The sequence below is a fragment of the Myxocyprinus asiaticus genome, chromosome 32 (assembly GCF_019703515.2).
Source record: "Myxocyprinus asiaticus isolate MX2 ecotype Aquarium Trade chromosome 32, UBuf_Myxa_2, whole genome shotgun sequence".
In the NCBI taxonomy this organism is placed as follows: Eukaryota; Metazoa; Chordata; class Actinopteri; order Cypriniformes; family Catostomidae; genus Myxocyprinus; species Myxocyprinus asiaticus.
This window is the reverse complement of record NC_059375.1, coordinates 31,973,905-31,987,519: the sequence shown is the minus strand read 5'-3', so window position 1 is coordinate 31,987,519 and position 13,615 is coordinate 31,973,905. Positions and strand designations below refer to the sequence as shown.

General features: G+C 39.6%; 1 protein-coding gene across 2 annotated transcripts in view; it reads right to left on the bottom strand.

Moving 5' to 3' along the window:
- The window catches only part of LOC127422981 (RNA binding protein fox-1 homolog 3-like), a 624,242-nt gene that overhangs the window by 403,922 nt on the left and 206,705 nt on the right, over positions 1-13,615 (bottom strand). Inside the window, exon 4 of one of the 2 annotated variants that reach the window (XM_051666938.1) lies at positions 8,315-8,358. The exons of the other annotated variant lie outside the window; for it this stretch is intronic. The gene's annotated coding sequence lies outside the window, so the exon portion shown is untranslated. The remainder of the gene's footprint in view (positions 1-8,314; positions 8,359-13,615) is intronic. 2 annotated transcript variants of the gene reach the window in all.

Sequence of the window (13,615 nt, the reverse complement as noted above, 5' to 3'; positions counted from 1 at the left end):
CAGGAGGGACACAACGTCTCGTTCCCTCCATCAGGGAACGGAGGCTACGCAAGTAACCAGTACGTACCCTATCTGTCACTCACTCGACGTTGTGTCGATTTAGTGACACTAGGGGTCCCTATATGAAACGCCACAACTGGCTGAACTGTGTTATGTGAACTGGCGGTGTGTGTGATGGGCAGACCACTGTGTGCCTCGTAGCCAGCGCACCAGGCCGACACGTAACCTCCCCCAACGCTGTTATGAGTGTCGAACGGCCCTTCGGGGACAAGTCAACTGCCCAAAAGATAGAGACAGGCTAGCCCAGTCGTGGCCTCTTGTCCACTTTTTTTTTCCTCTCCCCCCCCAAAAAAAGAGTTAACCGACTGGGGCCACCAGGTCTACGTTGAGGGGGTGTCCCTCCCAAGGGGAAGACACCGCGGAGACCACACCCCGCCAATGGGGGGGGGGGTATTTGAGAGGAAATATGTCACATGGTCTTGCCGAGCTTTGTCGGAAGTATGTCATGTGGAGAAGTCCCATGGTAGGTCCTACCAGAGGGGCCTCTGCCCAAGGAAGATGCAGTTTACCAACAGGGAAACTAATTAGCAGAAGATATACGTCACATGGGGTTACCTATGGGGATCCAACACATGCGGAGAACCAACACCAGTACAGGGCTTAGTTAGCACATGTACTGAGCCGGCAGTGAGTTTCTCTGCAAACTCGTCTGCCACAGGGCTTGGAGGAAATCATCCAGGGAACACAGTTTATGAACACTACTGGGAGTCAACAGCACACGTCTTCAGCTCAGGGAAGGTGAAAGGCACTATGCGCAAGTGATACACCTGGGCAGCTGTCCCAGACTTACCTGCTTGTGCCTGCCACTACACGGGATGAAACCGGTTCCACCCGGAGATTGTTGAACCTTGCAAATGTGTTGGGTGTTGCCCAGCCCACTGCTCTGCAAATCTCTGTTAGTGAGGCGCCACCGGTCAAGGCCCAGGAGTTGGAGTCATCCAGGAGTTATCTCCACATCAGCCTGTGACTGGGCAACCGTATGCAAGGGGGGGAGCCCAGCTGAGGCTTCCGCGTCCGACTGGAAGAGCCCGCTCTCCGATGCTGCGCTCGAGAGCTCATCACCATCGTGGGCTCCGAACAAGAGGTCGAACTTGCCGTGAGACGAGCCGGCGGACTCATCTGGAAGCCCGATTGGGGCAGACGAGCGTGCTGGGGAATGGGAGGTCCGTGGGGGGATACCCAGCGGAGATGGTCCCATTGGGGTCCACAAATACCCGTAGGTAGAAGGACCGAGGTGGGGAGCCGCTGAGGTGGCTTGCTTTCTTAAGAAGGCAAGCCGTGATAGCAATGTTGCCATGGTCATGTTCTCGCAATGAGTACATGATCCATCCATGAACGCTGTCTCCACGTGGGTAGCACCCACACACGAAAGACAGCGATTGTGACCATCAGAAGGCGAGAGATAACGACCGCAACCAGGAATAACACACAAAGGAAAGGCATCTTTAAAAAGACGTGTCTTTAAAAAGACGTTCCATGTGTGCCACTCTTTTGGAGAAATATACTCTTTTATTTCTGCCGAAGCGCCCAGGGGCGTTCTCTACAGTGCATCAGTGCAGAGGAGGGAGGAGCCGCTGAAATGTGCCGTCAGATCCAGCAGAGCTGAAAGAACAGTCGTGGAATTCAGCTCAGTGAACATCATCCGTTCGGCTCCGAAGAGAAAATCTGAATGAGGGGTTGCATTCCAGCTCCTTTTATACCCATATATCCGGGGGAGTGGTATGCAAATACCACTCGCCAATTTTCATTGGCCTTTTATCAAAGACCAGAGGTGTTTCGGGCTCCCAAGAGTGACCCCTAGTGTCATTACATCGACACAACATCGAGTGAGTGACAGATAGGGAACATTAGTTAACTAAATTTGCTAACAATAATTATCCGGCTACTGTAGCATGTGTAAGGTGTGGGAGTAGCTGTAGCTGAAAATTTGTTGTCACAATGAACGGAAAAAATTGACCATGGATCATTCAAAACGGCAAACCTCCAGGGAATCACCGGTTGTAAAAACAAAGAAACCCCCAAACAGAGCAGAGCCTACAAGCAAAAAAGGGAAAGCGACAGAGTCCGTAATAAAACCCGAATCAACATCGGCTTGGCTTTTCAGAGGTGGTGACGACTCCGAGATCTGAAAGGATTTAAAAGCGACCCAGAGATAGCTTTTTTCTTACGCAACAGGTAAGATATTTTATTGATATGATTTATGTATAATTGTGTAATCACACATACACACGTCTGTGTGTGTGTAGTGAAATACAATAATTATACTGTAATTGGTGCAGAACTTTTCACTTGCTAGCAAATGTATGAATTTTTCTTTATAACGGCAATAAATTATATAAATAAATCCTTCAGTCCTAGGCTTGCCAAGGACATGTGAGTCTTGAAATGATGTTGACCACTGGTTGGTAACAATGACAATCTATAAATTAGTTACTACCATGGTCTTAAAAACTTTCAACATTTGACCTTTCAAACGTTGCCTAACTTTTGTAACATTAAGAAGGCGACCCAGAGATAGCTTTTTTCTTACGCAACAGGTAAGATATTTTATTGATATGATTTATGTATAATTGTGTAATCACACATACACACGTCTGTGTGTGTGTAGTGGAATACAATAATTATACTGTAATTGGTGCAGAACTTTTCACTTGCTAGCAAATGTATGAATTTTTCTTTATAACGGCAATAAATTATATAAATAAATCCTTCAGTCCTAGGCTTGCCAAGGACATGTGAGTCTTGAAATGATGTTGACCACTGGTTGGTAACAATGACAATCTATAAATTAGTTACTACCATGGTCTTAAAAACTTTCAACATTTGACCTTTCAAACGTTGCCTAACTTTTGTAACATCATTTATTTCAAAACATGAATGTTTCCAATATGTCAAAACAACAGCATAAGATATGGCACTTACCTGCTCAGATGATATGTTTTCGGATATCTGTCTTTTACTTTCTTTCGTTATTTATTTGTCCATTTGCTCTGATAAGATGTTGTGTATCCTTGTGTGCCTCGAACCACATTCATCCATGCAGAGGAGCAGAGCTGAAGCACAACTTACATCATTACCAAAACAATGTTCTTCCGCAAGGGCCAAAAGTTACATAGTGTAGCTTTAATGTTAATTTCAAAATACACTAACACATTTTTAAAATGTAGAAGCTGTATATGTTGTATACAAAATGTACACTTATATTCTAAATTTAAGTGCAAACGTACTGTTTAATTATGGTCTCTGCATGAAAACATTCGTACAAAGGTTTTATGCAAAATTATACGCATATGCACGGTTAGTGAATGAGGCTTATTGCATTATGGAGCATCTGTGCACTCTTATACATCGGTTTAGAAGTATTTTAAGGTCAGCGTCTAATTTGGATGGATGGCTTTACTAGGCAATGTTGCAAAGGACTACAGTGCAAAATACAGGCCAAGCAATTTGCACAGTAGTAACAAATTTGGCATTGCCCTATAATGTGACTATGTGCCTAAAACACTTGCCCGTATTTCGCAATGCAGGCTGGCAAGATTGCCAGAAACATTGCACCATGTATCATCAGCTTCAGCGTCTCGATATTTTGCCAACAAGCAATAACACTGTGTAAGCCACTAGACAGACATGATTGTGCTGTGTCTAATGTTGGCTGTTTGTGTTTGGATAAGACCCGATTCAGAGAGATGGAGTTTACGTGTCAAACACAATTCTACTCTGGAGGGACCCAGATGGGCTTGGGTGTACTTCAAAGAGACATAGGGCAGGGATACAAGGGGCCGTAGTCACATGACACAAGAAAACCAGGATTTCTTTTAATGAGTTTCAAAATAAAATGAACACTGTAATGGTGTAATCAACAAAGAAGGAAACAACCTTGTTGGATATCCAATGCCTTGATAATGAAATACATAAATGCAACATCTGTTCTTTAGGATGCCTTGTTCTTTTCCACATTTCTTCCTTCATTTTCCCTTTGATGTCAGTGCATGCTTTTTGGGGTTGAAAACAAAAAGCAGGGTACCAAATGAATAATGGAAATGCAAAGGCCACCTTTTAATCTCAGCAGGCCTTCGGTGCTATTCTTCAAAGGAAAGACAAAGCCCCCCACAAATAAACATACACACACACTTGCTGTCACTGCCGTAAGGCATTCATCCTTAGCAACATTAAATGAACTGCAAAGCCATGGTGTAGATGGCAGAAGGTGACATGTCATGGTGTTAAGTCAGATAATGACCATGTAAACACACTCACAAAAGACAGATACGATTGTCATAATCACTTTGCGAATAAAATATAAACCAATGTAATGTCGATTTTTCTTTTGATGTCTAATATCTACGTTTTGATTTAAATATTCTATCTATAAGTTATAAATATGGTATTGTTGTTTAAACAATCTATTTGCCATCAATTTTACAGTGCAAAGCTATGGCTTTGGCTTTACACAGCATACAAATCTGATTTAAAGGTGCTGTAGGCAATTTTAGCCGCTCTGGAATTGCTACAATCTGAGCCATTTGATTAGCCATGCCCCATCTTTCCAAAACCCAGCATTCCAAAAATACAAAATTAGCTTTATTGAGACTGTCACCGAGCAGAAGCGGTTGTCAAAAACAACAGCAGCAAAATAGCGCCCTCAACTGATCACTGCTCTGAACAACATGGCATAAAAATGGCATTAAGCCTCAATAATTGCAACTACAACACTATGAGAACACGTACAAATGACTGACAGGCAGAAAGCATCAGAGACTGCGCCCACGGATACATTTTGGTTTGCTGTTTAGAGTGTGTAGTGCTGTCACAGAGACTGGTAAGATATCTCATGACACTTATTTCATTAATATCTTTTAGCAAGCAGGAAATACTTATGCATTGCTTTACGTGAAATAAATCGCTTACAGCACCATTAATTTTCAAAACTGATTTTTAGGAATAACTATGAGTGGGCAAAATTTGTGTATTTGGAACGCAATGTGAATGAAAAAAAAAAAAGATCTGATCTGACCATTCAGATTGAGATGCATTTCGAAAGAAAAAGAAAAACAGGTTTATTTTTTTTTAAACCTTTCAAACCACACATGATTTGGATTGGGGCTTGTTAACATTTGATTTAATGTTTTGGTTTGTTTGTTTTTTATTAATTTTTTAATTTTTTTGCTTTTCAGACTTAAAAAAAGAAAGAAAAAAATGATTTAAGTTGGATGCATTAGAATAATCATATGTTTGCTGCCTGTCTTAAAGCCACTGTCCAAGTATTCTGACATCATTTCTTTATTCAGAATTTATCTGTAATATTACAGTATTAATGTACTACTGTATATCAGTAGTTTGAAGCAAAATACCTGAAGAGAATTCAGAGAGAGCGTGTGTGTGTGTGTGTGTGTGTGTGTGGCTGCAAGTGTGTGTGTGCAAATGTGTGTGTGTAAGTGTGAGTGTGTGTGTCTGACGTGAAGTACAATCCAAATCACACTTATCAACAAATCAAGAATAATCCGTTCAAACTGAGAGAGGCAAATTAGTGCATTCTGGCAATCATTCAGTTTACTAATTGAAAGCCAGACAATCTTCTCGTCTCTCTCACCTGCTCTGTGTGCAAAAAAAAATAAATAGTAAAAATATTACGCTGGATGACAGAGGAAGATGACAGTCAATTCAAATGAGAAGAGAGCTAATTGAAGCCGGTGTTTGTTTAAAGTAATCGTCAAACATTTCTTAATAGTCTCTCCACTGTCCTTAGCCTGACTTTGTTTCAGATCCATGGATTCACATTCTGCAGGGCTTAGATAAGGTCAAACTATGGTCTAGTGAGATCTGCGATAAATCTGGGTGGCATATGCTAAGAAGGGGACATTGTGTTGTTCAAGAAGGCAATTTGCAAAGAGATTCAGCTTTTGAGCCAATTGAATTATGATGTACTTATATATATATATATATATATATATATATATACACACACACACACACACACACAGTATATACAGTATATATTTGAAATGAATAATGGAAATTATATACAGTATATGCACTTGAAATGCAATTCCTGTATATGCAATGCAAGGCATTGTTAATTTATTTTAATGCATTCATAATGGCTAATTATAAATCTGTATAAACAGTTATGTTCAGATAGATAAATGTCTCAGTTTTCTAACAGCACATAAGCTGAAAGAAACTGTACAATCCAGGCCACAAAACTTATACATTATATGAGGATGTAAAAACTCCCCCTCTTTCTCAATTGCCAGGGCAGGGCCACTGGAATAATATATGACTTTCATAATAAAACCATGGAGGCCCATGCAAATAAGTGTGAAACTGCAATATAATCATTTATGTAAATGACACCGTGCTTGGCTGTAGCTTCATTATTCCACACACCCTCTGATGAAAGGCTAAACAAGGAAGAGAGAATAAAAAAAGCAAAAAGTTCATTTTTTTCAAGACAGGAGGGGGAAATCAATAGCAAGAAACTGCGCTAAAATGAGAAACCCTTTGATATTCTGTTAAAAATGAATTTCCTTTGTCCTGCCTCAAAACTCAGGTCTACAGTAGCTTAAATGATTTAAACAGCAGGATTAAAGCATAGAACACACCATAGCTCTATTCGGAGTTAGAGAGGACAGGGTTTGAATACAATAAATTAACAACATTGAAAAACAGTATTTGAGAGATTTAAATTCTCAAGGCAGCTTGACGCAGGTTTTCCAACTAGAAGTGACATCACTTTACTGCAGGTCACTTTTACTTGAGTTTTGATGTCATTGCATTTTCTCTTTATGTTTTGTTAAAATTGACTACTGTTACATTTGAGGTCCCAGTGAACACAATGGAGTATTTTTAAAAAGTAATAACAGTAATTTCTAAATTAACATATTTTCTGTTCAAAGTATTTTAATTTGTTGTATTTCGTTATTAATAAACCCCATTTAAAAACATATTACTAAGGCTTTAACCCTCTGTTTTACAAGCAAGTATACAAGTTTTATACCTGGGGTCTCTAAGACCACCCAGAAGTAATGTAACATTTTTCATGGAGGACGTGTGGTATATGTGGCCAAGCTGAAATTATGTTTACAGGCAGTTTTCTTAAGATTAAGAAAAGATATGAAGTATAAATGCGATACTTCAATGTTAAGTGTGTTTTTCCAGCTATTAAATTGGCCTTGGGATCTTTCAGACTCCAAACAGAATACAAGGTTAAGTGACAAGGATTAGTGGTGCGATGCCTTGATCAGAACCTTTGCTTTCTGCCTGCATTTAAGCACTTCAAGACAGTTGACCAGACTAATCATATAGACTTAATACACTGCAGCACTCATTTTGCCCTGAATTAAGAGGTGCTTGGTGATCAAAAGACTGACCTCGCAAAATATCTCACAAAAGAACTTCAAATGTGTTCTAAGCTTTGCAAACATGGACAGGACAATTTAAGAATTAAATAAAAATGTGTAAAAGGATGTTTTTTACATGGATGTTAGGCTACCTTACAGAGACAAAATGTTAAAAATAAATTAATAAATGCCAAATGGTCTTTTACTCTACTATCAATCAATTAAAATACCCTGCTTCTTTCACTGACTATAAATAATTATGCAATTACCAGTCGCCTTCTGTCAGTGAATAGTGTTCCTATTGCTAAAATGCAGACACTATAGTGGCTACAAGCCTGATATACATAAAGAAAGCCAGAATAGTCAATGAATCACCTGGATTTGCTGTACATAAATATGTTTCAAAACTTTACTCATTTCAGAACTGCATTTACTAGTTGATGCATTGGTTATATGGTTACACTATGTAAAACTTCATTCATATTTAGAATGTTTAGTGTTAGGCCTTATACAGTACATATGCTTTCCAAGTCAGCAGTTAATGTTCACACAGGATATGATTTGGATAGATTTGTCTTTGATATGATTTTATCAAAGACAAATCTATAAAATGCAATTAAACTCCAAGCTAACCACAAGGTGACAGAAATAGTATACTTTTAGTAGACGTTAGACTTCAACACTCAAGCCAACTAAATTAAATCTCCCACAGTGAGGCTAAAAAACCAGGCCTGAGATCTGAAAATATCCAACACTGTATTAATCTCTCTTGGCAAAAGCTCACAAACTCACAGATTTAATACAACAAGAAATCATATAAGGGCATTCACCTTGGTCGGCATTTTTAAGCAAACTTACTGTAACATAAGGACACAGTGCTTTGACTTTGAGGGCTGCATGAAAAAGTAACTGACCTTGGTCCTGAAATTACTGAAATGCTGTTTATGCAGAGGCCACTCTGTAAAAAAGTGAAAATATGCAGTTGTTACCTCAAGGAGCCATTTCTACCTGATCTGACCATTACAAATTTATTTTGTTGGTGTGAATGTAAATATTTAAGTTGATTAACCATTTAAGCTCAGATTGGGCCGCGAGAAGAAAAAAAAATTGTCAAAATATTGATAACTACAGTCTTGACCAACACAAAACATGCATTGTTTAAAAGCTTAGAAGCTCTAATTTACAATGCATGTAGGCATTATGACCAAAACTGAACAAGTGCTTTGAAATTTGCAGACAGATCAGAAGTGTTCTGTTTTGATAATTTATTAAAATGTTTGCACTGTAGCTACATATTATTGTAATCAGTAAAAACATAAAACACATCAAATAGCCATGTGTCATATGTTATTGGAAAGCTTTCAAAGAGTAAAATACAACCAGCTTAATTGTTTTACTCACAGACAAAAATATAACATAATTAATACAACACAATTAACACAATTAATACAAGACAATTAATACAAATATAGCGAGTAATAGCTAATGTCTCTGACATTTAAATTTCATGTGACCAGGTGTTGCTCATTTGCTGTGTTTTTTCGCTTATAACTTTACGAAAAATAAACAGAACATAAAATATCACATGCCATTACTAGGAGGTAATTATCTTTTAAACGAACACATACACAAAGTAATCGGATGCATAGATCATTAGATAATCCACACAAAGTATAATGTGCACAGTGTGCACAGCATCTGGCTATCTGGCATCTTGCAATCTAACTGAAAACACGTTAGCTTTCCTGGATCAGATGAAGTCATGGCTTCATCAGAAATGATGTGCCATCATGGAGCACTAAACCAATTGGACTGGGTTCAGATCGGTGCAAAAAGTCATCCATATTTGGGCAGAAAGACATATTATTGGTGACTATTACTTATGGACACCAGGAGATGATGCCAAGTACGTGACACAGACTAAATGACAACTCAAACTGCGCTCATTCTGTGAAATCTCATTACTAAAATAATGTCTGCATGCTACGCAAACCTTTAGTCATTGCTGTGTTTGCATGTGTAATTAGTTATTATGTACAAGTATTATGTTTTATTTGTTTGGAGAGGCTTTTGGATAGTTGGAGACATTTTTGTACACTAGGATACATTAATTTTGTAATACTATAACTTTTTATTGCTTTATTGAGTCAACAAAAATTTTACTCAGTTACAGTTGACATGATTGGGAACAAAACAAAAACAGTTTTCGGAGACATCTTATTTACACCCAGAGATATATACTGTCAAATAAAAATAAAAAATAAAAATCAGGAAAAAAAGTTAAAAAAAGAAGTCAGCCATTTCTTAGGCTGAGAGTCTCAGAATTCATCATAACCTTTATCATTAAAACAAATATAAAATGATATCAAACACTTATATATATATATATACACACACACACTACATTGCCAAAAGTATTCGCTCACCCATCCAAATAATTGAATTCAGGTGTTCCAATCACTTCCATGGCCACAGGTGTATAAAATGAAGCACCTAGGCATGCAGACTGCTTCTACAAACATTTGTGAAAGAATGGGCCGCTCTCAGGAGCTCAGTGAATTCCAGCGTGGTACTGTGATAGGATGCCACCTGTGCAACAAGTCCAGTCGTGAAATTTCCTCGCTACTAAATATTCCACAGTCAACTGTCAGTGGTATTATAACAAAGTGGAAACGATTGCGAATTACAGAAATCTCAGCCATGAAGTGGTAGGCCACGTAAAATGACACAGAGGTCACCAACTTTCTGCAGAGTCAATCGCTACAGACCTCCAAAGTTCATGTGGCCTTCAGATTAGCTCAAGAACAGTGCGTAGAGAGCTTCATGGAATGGGTTTCCATGGCCGAGCAGCTGCATCCAAGCCATACATCACCAAGTGCAATGCAAAGCGTCGGATGCAGTGGTGTAAAGCACGCCGCCACTGGACTCTAGAGCAGTGGAGACACGTTCTCTGGAGTGATGAATCACGCTTCTCCATCTGGCAATCCGATGGACGAGTCTGGGTTTGGCGGTTGCCAGGAGAACGGTACTTGTCTGACTGCATTGTGCCAACTGTGAAGATTGGTGGAGGGGGGATTATGGTGTGGGGTTGTTTTTCAGGAGCTGGGCTTGGCCCCTTAGTTCCAGTGAAAGGAACTCTGAATGCTTCAGCATACCAAGAGATTTTGGACAATTCCATGCTCCCAACTTTGTGGGAACAGTTTGGGGATGGCCCCTTCCTGTTCCAACATGACTGCGCACCAGTGCACAAAGCAAGGTCCATAAAGACATGGATGAGCGAGTTTGGTGTGGAAGAACTGACTGGCCTGCACAGAGTCCTGACCTCAACCCGATAGAGCACCTTTGGGATGAATTAGAGCGAAGACTGCGAGCCAGGCCTTCTCGTCCAACATCAGTGTCTGACCTCACAAATGCGCTTCTGGAAGAATGGTCAAAAATTCCCATAAACACACTCTTAAACCTTGTGGAAAGCCTTCCCAGAAGAGTTGAAGCTGTTATAGCTGCAAAGGGTGGGCCGACGTCATATTAAACCCTATGGATTAAGAATGGGATGTCACTTAAGTTCATATGCGTCTAAAGGCAGATGAGCGAATACTTTTGGCAATATAGTTGTATATATATATATATATATATATATATATATATAAGCCTTTAATTTTGGGTATGCCACTGAAACAGGAAATCTTTAAAAACTCCCACAGATCTTAAAGTCATCTAAAATAAAAATTAAAAATCATTTGAATAAAAGCAGTAAATAAAATGCCAAAAAAAGCCAAACAGCAATAAGAAAATGTCAAAATTAAAAGATAAAAAAAGTTTCATCCTGAGTTTGCTATAAATATGATCATTTATAATAAGTATACTACAAAAAGTCATTAGTGTTTCATAACTATGAGTCATTTTCCAGTGAAACACTCCAGCTATTAACTAGCTATTTCGTCCAGAAATGTGTCCATGTTTAAATGGGTTGGAATAATTCAAGAGGCCCTTGTCTGTTATCTAAAACCCAGAACAGTCTTTGTTTGTTGCTCTTGGAATCTGAGACACAATGAGGCCATCTTGTGGTTCTTTAGGGACAGCTGGGAAAGCCTGACAGGAAAAGGGGTCTGCACCAGGAAAACAGCTGGCATGCCTCAAAACCCCAGGCCCAGACTGCCTGGTCAACTCACAGCAGAGAGCCTGGAAAGCACCCCCCTGTCCAGCCTCAGGCCAGCCCAGTTAGACAGACATGAGCCATGCCATCTGTGCATGAGGCCCCCTCAGCACCTGGAACCCCAGACCACTGCTGGCTCTCAATGGGACAGGCTGGGCTCCTCACTCTGATGAAGCTCCATGGCTTCTGGTGACTAGTGACTGGAGCAGAGCCTCCAGAACTGAGGGAAGAGAGAACTGTTTGGCTGGATAGAGGGAGGAAACACTCATGAAGCGATCAGATAACGCTTAGTGCTCATGGTGTGCTCCAGACCGACATCCACTGGGGCAGCCACTTGTTCATCTTAATCACAGTGTTTTTCTCACATTCTCATCTTTGTTCCAAAATCTAATAAGCTGTCTCCATAGGTAGTAATTTAAAGTAACAGTTCACCCAAAAGTTTAAATTCTGTCTTATTTTCACACACTCATGTTGTTCCAAACTCATATGACTTCTTTCTTATGAGGAACACAAGAGTATATATATATATATATATATATATATATATATATATATATATATATATATATATATATATACAGGTGCATCTCAATAAATTAGAATGTCGTGGAAAAGTTCATTTATTTCAGTAATTCAACTCAAATTGTGAAACTCGTGTATTAAATAAATTCAATGCACACAGACTGAAGTAGTTTAAGTCTTTGGTTCTTTTAATTGTGATGATTTTGGCTCACATTTAACAAAAACCCACCAATTCACTATCTCAAAAAATTAGAATATGGTGACATGCCAATCAGCTAATCAACTCAAAACACCTGCAAAGGTTTCCTGAGCCTTCAAAATGGTCTCTCAGTTTGGTTCACTAGGCTACACAATCATGGGGAAGACTGCTGATCTGACAGTTGTCCAGAAGACAATCATTGACACCCTTCACAAGGAGGGTAAGCCACAAACATTCATTGCCAAAGAAGCTGGCTGTTCACAGAGTGCTGTATCCAAGCATGTTAACAGAAAGTTGAGTGGAAGGAAAAAGTGTGGAAGAAAAAGATGCACAACCAACCGAGAGAACCGCAGCTTTATGATTGTCAAGCAAAATCGATTCAAGAATTTGGGTGAACTTCACAAGGAATGGACTGAGGCTGGGGTCAAGGCATCAAGAGCCACCACACACAGACATGTCAAGGAATTTGGCTACAGTTGTCGTATTCCTCTTGTTAAGCCACTCCTGAACCACAGACAACGTCAGAGGCGTCTTACCTGGGCTAAGGAGAAGAAGAACTGGACTGTTGCCCAGTGGTCCAAAGTCCTCTTTTCAGATGAGAGCAAGTTTTGTATTTCATTTGGAAACCAAGGTCCTAGAGTCTGGAGGAAGGGTGGAGAAGCTCATAGCTCAAGTTGCTTGAAGTCCAGTGTTAAGTTTCCACAGTCTGTGATGATTTAGGTTGCAATGTCATCTGCTGGTGTTGGTCCATTGTGTTGTTTGAAAACCAAAATCACTGCACCCGTTTACCAAGAAATTTTGGAGCACTTCAGGCTTCCTTCTGCTGACCAGCTTTTTAAAGATGCTGATTTCATTTTCCAGCAGGATTTGGCACCTGCCCACACTGCCAAAAGCACCAAAAGTTGGTTAAATGACCATGGTGTTGGTGTGCTTGACTGGCCAGCAAACTCACCAGACCTGAACCCCATAGAGAATCTATGGGGTATTGTCAAGAGGAAAATGAGAAACAAGAGACCAAAAAATGCAGATGAGCTGAAGGCCACTGTCAAAGAAACCTGGGCTTCCATACCACCTCAGCAGTGCCACAAACTGATCACCTCCATGCCACGCCGAATTGAGGCAGTAATTAAAGCAAAAGGAGCCCCTACCAAGTATTGAGTACATATACAGTAAATGAACATACTTTCCAGAAGGCCAACAATTCACTAAAAATGTTTTTTTTATTGGTCTTATGATGTATTCTAATTTTTTGAGATAGTGAATTGGTGGGTTTTTGTTAAATGTGAGCCAAAATCATCACAATTAAAAGAACCAAAGACTTAAACTACTTCAGTCTGTGTG